This window comes from Acipenser ruthenus, chromosome 22, assembly GCF_902713425.1.
Source record: "Acipenser ruthenus chromosome 22, fAciRut3.2 maternal haplotype, whole genome shotgun sequence".
Taxonomy (NCBI): domain Eukaryota; kingdom Metazoa; phylum Chordata; class Actinopteri; order Acipenseriformes; family Acipenseridae; genus Acipenser; species Acipenser ruthenus.
Genome location: NC_081210.1, coordinates 4,846,768 through 4,856,245, shown reverse-complemented (window position 1 = coordinate 4,856,245; position 9,478 = coordinate 4,846,768). Strand labels below are relative to the sequence as shown.

Below are 9,478 nucleotides of genomic sequence, written 5' to 3'. Positions count from 1 at the left end.
GCCTGGCTTTACATTCAATCGGCTGGGTTGACGTGATAAAAACGTGGTCTTAAACTGCAGTCCCACTAAACTATTGTTCCCATTCTGTTGGCCTTAAAGGCCAAAGGCTAAATAAACATTAATAAAAGCTGATTTTGCACATTTCTGCGTCCTTGATCAGTAACCTTTAGACTTCAGGTTTTGTTTAACTTAGTTGTCAGGTTAGATGGGTATTGCAGCTTTTTGGGAGCATTTTACATCAAACACAAATCATGCTTACCTTTTTAAGCCTAAGTCAGAAAACAATCATTAATAGTTAAATGTATCATTTTTTATTTTATTTTTAATTAAAAAAAATCTAAAAAAATCTATTTAAAAATACTTTATCCTGTACCAGCCAAAACAAGTCAGTCCAATTACCCCAGTCTAATTATCTCCAAGCCCGTGTGTTGTAACAAGCCTGGGTTTGTTTAAAAGAAATCAACTTAAACATTCTCTGCCCAGGAGAAATTAAGATAACTGCTGGCGTCTGTGCCACACTGGCAACAACAAGATTACCACAATTGGGAGTCTTTTGCTTTTCATAATAGTCATGCTTTTTTAAGTGTACTTTAGCAAATTGCATCAAGTTGGTACTTAGAACTTGACTCTGTACACATATCACTCACACGTGCTCGGATTTGGCAACGCTGGAAGCTTGAGAAACACTAATTATTTGGAAAGACCTCATTCTCAAGCCAGGCCTACACCACAGCAACCACTGTACAATAGTCAACACAAGCAGATACTGCAGAAAAACAAAACAGGGTACACTTCCAAACACAGGTACATTAACTGCATGTAACTACACTGTTGTTACCATTTAGCTCTTGTTATATTGGAACAAGCTGTGAATTTTACACACTCGTTTAGCCCCCAGTGGATGTTACAGCACAACCACAGGCACAATTTAGCAGTCTCTGAGATATCCAAGACTAAATAGCAAGTGGTCGGCACTGAGTTGCATTGGCAGATCAACGAGAGGATCTGTAGCCAGTGTCACTGCACTTGACCGTTTTTATGAGCACTCATTTTAAATTAAAGAAAAAATAATAATAAGCTCTGGACACGGTTGAGGCAGACCAGGTCAGAGGTCAACAGGAGTGAGAGGTCTTTCAGAAAAGGTTGTTTACAGTGAGGGGAAACTGGAAGGCTTCAGGGTCACAGAACAGCCCTGGAACATCGCCACATTGGCCACAACATATTGCACTCTGGGCTGGCAGTCCCTTCAAGCAGGGAGCTCTGATTGGCTGCCAACAGCTCTGGAGGAGTCACAACAGAGGTTAACCAGCACTGGGCACCTACACTTCTTGTGGGCTCTGGAAGGAGGAAAATCAGTCTAGTCAAAATAATGTAGTCATTTTAGGAACTTGTACACAACTAGAGCTAAATATAGTCCCGGTAACACCAGGGAGCAGCATGCCGTCCAAAATCATTGGGAACTGGAAAAAAAACGTAGTAGCAGCTCTTTCTTGAATAAACAGTGTGGCTGCAGGAAAATATTCCAGGGAACAATAAAGCAAATTCAGATGTTTCACCACTGGCCCCCTTATGGTAATAAAGAGTCTCTCTCTCTCTCACTGTGAGGTTATGTGGTGCAGGGAGAGTACACGCACTGGTGTTGTGATGTTTTTATCCTGTACAGTATAAAGCTGCATTTAGGATGAGAGCAGGATACAGAGCAGGATACAATGTCCTATATGTTCAATATGTCCATGCATTTTGCCACTGTTATTCTGTAGTGTCAATAGCAATAAATACACTTCTTCATAACTTCAGGATAATAATAACATTCTACTGCAATGCTGTGCAACTGCGGTGTAACAACACTGATGTTTACATTTTCTGAGCTTTCATGGCAGCTTGACTTCTTTCCAGTAAACTCTGTAATACACCTACAGAGCTGACCTTGAACATTCAAATTAAACAAATAAGGTCCAGCATATACCTAGATTCACAATAGCAAAGCCTGGCACATGACATGCCAGATCAACATCATGGGGTTAGTAACTGCTGGTTTGTTTGGTGGGATGATTTGAGGGCAGGTTCCATTGAAACCATTGTATATAACACTGTAATCATTGATGTATGGTACCTGCCATGATAAACTTCTCATGCTTTCTTGGGAAACTGAGGTTGACTGTCTGAATGAGATCTTTCTACACTAAATACCTCTCAAATTGTTTCACCCGGTGCCAATTTCAGTTCAGCCCACTACCTCCCCCTTGCAGTAGGCCCATTTGGGGGATGGAATCCAGCAGACAGTTGCTTAAACCATGTTTAATTTGGGCCGCAATATGACCTGGTTAATACTGTGTGCTGTTTAAATAAAACAAAGTCTTAATCTATTTGAACCATTAGCATTTTCCTTTTTAGCTGGTGTCTCATTTCTTAATTTCCTCCCCACTAAAACCTCTCTTGGGGTGTATTTACCCAGTGTATAGGTTGACAAAGAGTGCGCGTCAGTCCTCTGTGCAGTCAGTCTCTGACAGGCACTACAGCTAGTGCTTTAGATAGTTCCAGTCTCTCTCTTAAGAATAACACTCAGTGTAACACCAACAAGTAACCTCAGCAACTGTTTGGGAAGCATCAGTTTCAATGTACCGCTCATTGTGTTAATCAGCTACGTCTCCCTGTAATTGAAACAAACCCATTTCCACCTCCTAATCTGGGCAGAGGAGAGCTGACATTTGCTATCAATTATACTGAACCACTTTTACATAATCGTAGTGTTTAGTGTTTCTATTAAAGTCTCAATTAATTCCTTTGAAGCTCTTAACGGAACCTGTGGTTCTTGAAAACAAAAAAAAAACAGGCTTGTTCAAAACCAGCAAGTAAGTAGTAAACCCCCTAGCAGAGTTCCAGAGTTCTTGGTAACTAAACGGATAGAGTGCCCACCACTAGAATAGGCAGTTTACACTTTCCTTAGGACATACTGGTATTAAAAGAGATCATCGAAAGTGCCGTAAATCTGCTGTTTAACTGCACTGACACGACTCAAACGGCAAATCCAACATATTTATAATGCAGCTAAATTGCTGACATGTATGCATAATAACACTGGCACACAAAAATGTAGCTAGATTGCAATAGACTGTAACTGCAACATCACTAAAACTGCACTGAATCTTTCTAGAGCTATCCCAATTTAATGCACTTTCAAGGTAGTTCCACAGCACCGTTTTTATTATCGGTTCTTAGCTGTTTTAAACAAGCAAGACGACAACTGAAAAAAACAGTAGGTTCAAAATAAAAGGTCTTTTTGAGCACTTTTGTTTAAAGTGTAATGGTTTGATGGATTAAATGAACATTGGCATTCACAAAACTGCTGCTGGCTTCTTTACCAGTCTAGGAAAGTTTAGTGATCATTAAACTTTAAAACAGACTTTGAGAAAACAGCATTTAATTAACTGAGGAGCGCAAGCTTTGTGAAGAGGATCTATGACCTGTTTCCAGAGGAAGGGAATTCCGTCACTGTGACGCAGCCTCAGACCTCCATGTCACTTCTGATGCATAAATACCATAGACCCACATCCCGTCCAGCACAGGAACCACTGCAGGAAAATAATAGGGTGGATAAGGAGTGGGATGCTAACTCGTTAACAGTTTTAAATGCTGTACTATTTTTAGTCAGTTCCATTTCCTTCATAGTGGCCTTTTACAAGCACTAAAACACAATGATACATATTCAGGCTGCAGTTCTGAGAGCGTCTGGCTATTTAATTAAATCACATACTGTAAGGCATCTAGGGACACGTCTCAAAAAGACAGCTTTATTGGCTGTCTATTTGTAGTATAACTGACAACTGCAGATTTTATTAGTCAAATCGGACTAATGCCAAAATGAATGAATGTGAATTGTACTATGAATAGACTACAAATCATCTACAAATGTTAAGAAAAGCATCTTTGCTGAACAGAACAGCTTTGCCACTGCAGTCTCACCTACTATAATATTCCACTCTGACCACTGATTACTCAATCCAGACACTAAAGGAGGGGTATTGTTAAATGGATTACATCTGTTCATCCCAGCTTTAACCACATTTCTCAGTAACAATGCAATAATATTTGCAACTCAACATAATTACTATGAAAAACACTTTTCTAACAATGCCCAAGGTTCTCTTTCTCTCAACCACAGGATGCCATAGCTTAGTAAACCAGGGCAATGCTAAAGGTCTATTTTTCACAGGATAGGAAAAGTTCAAGAACTAGCTACTGAGGGGATATCATGCAGTGAATATGTGAGGTCTCTAACTGTCCTGTCCAGACTAAGCCAAATGGATAGAGCACAGCAGTAAATGGTCAAAATCTTGCAATTTTGAGCTACATGCTTCTAAATGTCTGCACTACTTAACAAATTCTCCCTGTCTTATATCCAGTTCTCCATTCATTTTTTCACAATAAACCTTGTCAGATGAGCTTCTGTGTGTCAGCAATTAATCGATTTTTTAATTTTTTTTTAGAATACTTCTAAATCAAACAATATTTTGGTATGAAATTAGTCACATATCTTTGATGAACAGGTAAAAAGTAACTAATAAGCAGTATCGAGATGAGACTTCACAACCCATAATCCACGACCCCCGTTTTGTGATGTAAAGGTAAAATTGCAGATTCTTTTTTTTTATGCTGTGCTAAAATATTTTGTTTTTCTTGTTTAGTTACAACCTTTTTTGTATATTTTGGCTAGACCTGCGATGCCCCAGTGTCTCCTCAGAGTCACACGAGCTCCGAGCTAAACTCAGTAAAGTGTTTAGATGGCTTCTTCTTCCTTCATGATTGGTGGGTGACTTTGCCCCACTTGTGTAGTCTGCCACAAAGTTAAATCTTCTTCTCTAACCACTGTTAACTTTATCACATGCTCTTTCTGTTCTAACAATAACAACTGTGGTGTACCATCTCAGATTGCTTAAAGAAACAATGAGAAATCAAATAAAATGCATTTATGTCCTCAGGATCAATGTGACTCAAGCCTGGTTGCCAATGCTGATAATGATGAGTGATTGTATACCTAGGTTACATGCAGCATACTGTAGTCTGGAAACAAAGAACAGTACTATAACCCCACATGGGCAGTTTACAATACTACAACTTGTGTTTCAGTGCCATCTAGGGAGCACTTTGCTGTAATGCAACTGATGTGTTTTGTGAATGTTAACTTGTTGAGTGATATCCCAACACAATACAAATGCAGGTAAATATGTCTGTTATTTCTTTATTAAATAAAAAAAAAAAAGAAATCACGTGGAAAATAAAGCACAGAGTAGTAAGATTGGTTAATATTTACAAAACAAGCACTAGGAGCTGAACATTAATATTAAGTCTAGTTGACCAAATGCAAAAAGCTCTGAGGTTATGGGAAAAAGATACCGCCATAGTCATAATGATGAAATAAAATCGCAAAGAGATTTTCTTTTTCTTTACGATGCTGGAGAGCAGTCCCGTACCAAACCATGTGCTCCCGTCTGTATTGTTTAGAAAGTGACGACACTCGGGAGCGCCGAGAGAACTTCTGAAACATGTTTTACCGTATATGCAATGACTTTCTTTTATGTTTCAAGGTAGTGCAATGAATTTCTTTGAACGATACGATAGTTTGTATGTTACATATTTAAAAATCGAAAGCGCTTTTACCAAGCCTGCGCAAGGCCCTCTTATCCAGCGTTTTACTGGTTGAAGTGATCCAGAGTGCCTGTCCTCCTAGTTTGGGGTGGTTTGTACACTGTATGGGAGAGGCAGGGGATACAAAGCTATTGGCATGTCATCAATATTGGACATCTACTGTTGCTATTTAGATAAATAATACTTGCCCATTGGACTGTATAATATATAAACAGGATTTTCAAAGCTTTTTACTCTAAATTTAAAAAGCTTTGAAAATAGCCCCTTGCATAACATACGTTTGTGAAGCTTTGAAAAGGGGAATTGATCTTTCTGTTGGATTTCATAGAAGCGAGGCAGGTAACCTGTCTTGGGAGGCATCTACAGCTGAGTGCCTTCAAGTGCAGAAATATGTTCTAGTTAATGCAGGGATATCATTAAGACTCCTGTTGCATAGCAATTTCACCCATTCCAGGTTTTATTACGAGCATTAGCCACAGTATATAGGTAACAAGCTCAGGTGTGTCTTATTAAACTCAGGTATGGCTCAAACTGCTATGCAATAGGAGTCTTTTTTCCATCTTTGTAATGGTATTAAATTGTTTTGCATTCAGTATGATGACATCTTTTGTTTTTTTCCCCCCCATGTTAAATTATTTTAACTCTGTGCCAATATGTTTCTTGTGCAGAAAATTTGGGACCAGGAAAAAGCTCACCTCAAGGTATTTAATGAGCTCATGGCTGACAATAGAATCTGACCAACCATCTTATTACCATTGTGGAGTCTTGCAAGGTTTGCTTTAGGTGAGTTCCAGTAGAGCTCCGGTGATTTCTGCCTTCATTGGTGTCCATAGTCTGGTTGTAAATATTGTCAGATTTTAAAGCATTTCATACCGCATACATCAGTGTAAAACATGACTGGAAATAGGAGGAAGAACATTTATTATTTCCACAGGCATCCTGAAATAGTATAAAAGGCTTTATTATGGCTCATATACTAAGCATACATTGTAATTAATTTAAGAACGGTTTAACTTGGTGTATTTGTTTTAATAGTTGATCAAGAAGTTCCGGGATGAAGAAATGGAACATCAGGATACAGGATTAGAACACGATGCTGAACTGGTAAATACAGGGATTAACAGAAATAAGATCAATAGAAGAAGAAACCACAATGAAGGGAAAGAAAAAAACTTTTCTTAAAATCCTGAATACTCCTTTTCTCATTATTTCCAGGCTCCTGCTTACTCGCTGATGAATAACCTTATCCAAGTTGGCTGCAAGGGTGCAATATATATGTCTGAACGCATCTAGAATAACTATTTATAGTTCAGAATTACACGCATAGAAGTTTGAATTGAATGTACAGTATGATTATTTTGTAAATTACAGTGCTTCCCCTTATAACGCTGTAGTCGGGAGTCATAGTTAAAAGACCATGCTATTTGTGTTCCACCTTCTAACGAGAATACTAGTGTTAGTTTAATGGCATTATGGGTCAAATGGGAGCCATGACCAGTTCCACAGTATAAAGGTCCGCCTTATAAACGGGGAGCACTGTATGTGAAATTGCATGAAGTGATTCTAACATTATGGTTATTTATTAAGTAAATAAAATGCATTTCCCAATTTTTTTTATTTCACAAATATGAATTCACTAAAAATCTAAAATCAATTTTTGTCCACCATTGATTAAGCAATAGAACATTGGCACAAAGTTAAAAAATATAGCTTACTGTACAGTACTGTCGAACTGTCATGTTAAATGGTTCTGCAGTACAGTCCCCGGTCCCCTCCACCCCCCTTAAAGATTATAGTACAAAAGTCCCCAAAAGGTGGCAGTAAAACTCAGGGGCTGAGTTGAAAGCAGGAGGAGCTGGTAACAGAAATATAGTAATACTACCAAACATATGTATTCCTAGGATATTAAAAATACAAAAAACATTTGGGTTTTTGTAAACATCAGACCGAGATGTGAAATTCAAAATTTTGATTGGTATCAATCCACAGTCATAGGTACAATGTTCTGTTACAGAGGAACATACACTCCTGCAACGGCTAAGAACAGCAGAGAAGCAGTTAGAAGGGTCTATTGAAGTGTCATTGTTTGATTAGAGAGCTGCATCCATGGACACGAGTCTGCAGGAAAAGCATCCACCTTGCTGACCCCTCATCTGTATCACAACCTGGGTTTATTGCTTTGTTTTTTCCTCACATATGTCCCTCTTCCTGTGAATGACTGAATTCCTCAGTCTGTTCTCATTTAGGAGACCTACACAACACCTTAACCAATACCACATGACATTTGCTCTTGAGTGCAGTAGAATTTATGGACTGTGCTTCACAAACAATGTGTTAGTCCTGGGGTTTACTACCTGAGACAAATGTACATTGAAAAAGTGTCATTCTGCTGCACTGCTGGCCAATTGGGTGTAGTCTGTCGCTACAACCAAAGCTGCCCATACTATTAATATATATTTTTTTAACTTCAATTTTATTTTTTTATTGTAATCATGCACATGTTAGAACAAGATGAATCTGTTTCTGACATACGAGGCTTGTGCAGTATCACCAGAAAAGTATCAAAGCATTCACAAAGAAAATATTGCTCTGCGTGGTACTGAACTGTTCCGATGAGGTGCTGTTTAATGGAGGTATTTGCATTTTAGATGAGTCTCCAAGTTGCAAGTACCGGGATGTACTTGCAAGGACTTGTTAATTTCAGTGGGCTGGGTTAAGGAGACACACAAAACCTGCAGTACTACTTGTGTTGGTAGAAAATAGCAGTCAGTTGGTGACTTTTTGTTTGTGCACCACAGATCCTAACGTTTCTCAACCCTGGGGTTCTTAGGCTCTGACCTAAACTTGAAATTGGATACAGCACCTAATTCTCATCTAGAAAGAGCTTTTTATAGATTTAAGTAAAGGCAAGCCCCTTCTATTTGTGGTGGGGGGAGCAGAATTTGTTTTTTGTATATGAGAGTTAGATACCATAAATCAAAGTACAAGCATATAGGCTGTCATTCCTATAGGAACTCACAGCTGTTCTTAGGTCATAGCAAAGCAGGATTAGGGTCCTGGACAGAAGCCAAACTTTTGCTTTCAACAACTTGTACAAAGTGTTTATTTCACCTGATTCTAGGACATTCAGTTAGGAGGCCCTTTCCATTCCACAGTCCTCAATAGGGTTTTTCTTTTGGCTTCAAAAATCTTTCTCTGGTATGAGCACTGCAAAACCATTTATTTTCCAAAGGGCTCCCAAACAGCAGAGCAGTAAAGTTTTGTTATTATAGTTCATATCATACTGTAGATAGAAAATAAATCCACTAAAATCTGAAATAATTTCTTACTTGACCATCAGCATTTACAATAATTGGGTGCGGTGAACTTTGCAGTAAATTACTGTTGGACCTTACTTGAGGCTTTACATCTCTTGCATAATTTTACAGGCGCTGTCTCTCCAGTGTTGAATATGTATATATTTTTAATCCACATAAGTATGGTACAGTGTTTTTGGTAGCTATTTTAGAGGTTGTGGATGTGGATTACGGTGAGGAGAAGTAAGCAGATATTCAGTATTTAAATAGGGTATGATTCTATTTTAGGCAAAAACAACCATTAAAATCGTAAGGGGTGCAGGCGAAGTAGAAGGCTATTTTCCTTGATGTGATGTCATTGGTATTTCATAATGGTGGTTCAGGTATCAAACCTGACCTCAATGGTTAATGTGCACAGCTCTGCATGGTGTAAGCTTGCCCTTTGTGAACCCATACTCTTTAAATAGCCCTGTCACTGTCAAACCTTGAGCAGGTCAAAGTCTTTAAGTGACTGAAGAGAATTAGAGATTGCACTA

General features: G+C 38.5%; 1 long non-coding RNA gene across 3 annotated transcripts; it reads left to right on the top strand.

The window, feature by feature from the left end:
* The first annotated feature begins 5,136 nt into the window (after nucleotides 1–5,136).
* Nucleotides 5,137–7,174, top strand: LOC131699509 (uncharacterized). Of its 3 annotated transcripts, XR_009308184.1 has the most exons (4): nucleotides 5,504–5,585; nucleotides 6,315–6,429; nucleotides 6,682–6,750; nucleotides 6,862–7,174. It is a non-coding gene; the product is annotated as an uncharacterized LOC131699509 (long non-coding RNA). The 3 variants fall into 3 exon arrangements; XR_009308186.1 differs by lacking the exon at nucleotides 5,504–5,585 and adding an exon at nucleotides 5,137–5,218 and having other exon boundaries at nucleotides 6,682–7,174; XR_009308185.1 differs by having other exon boundaries at nucleotides 6,682–7,174.
* The last annotated feature ends 2,304 nt before the right edge of the window (nucleotides 7,175–9,478 follow it).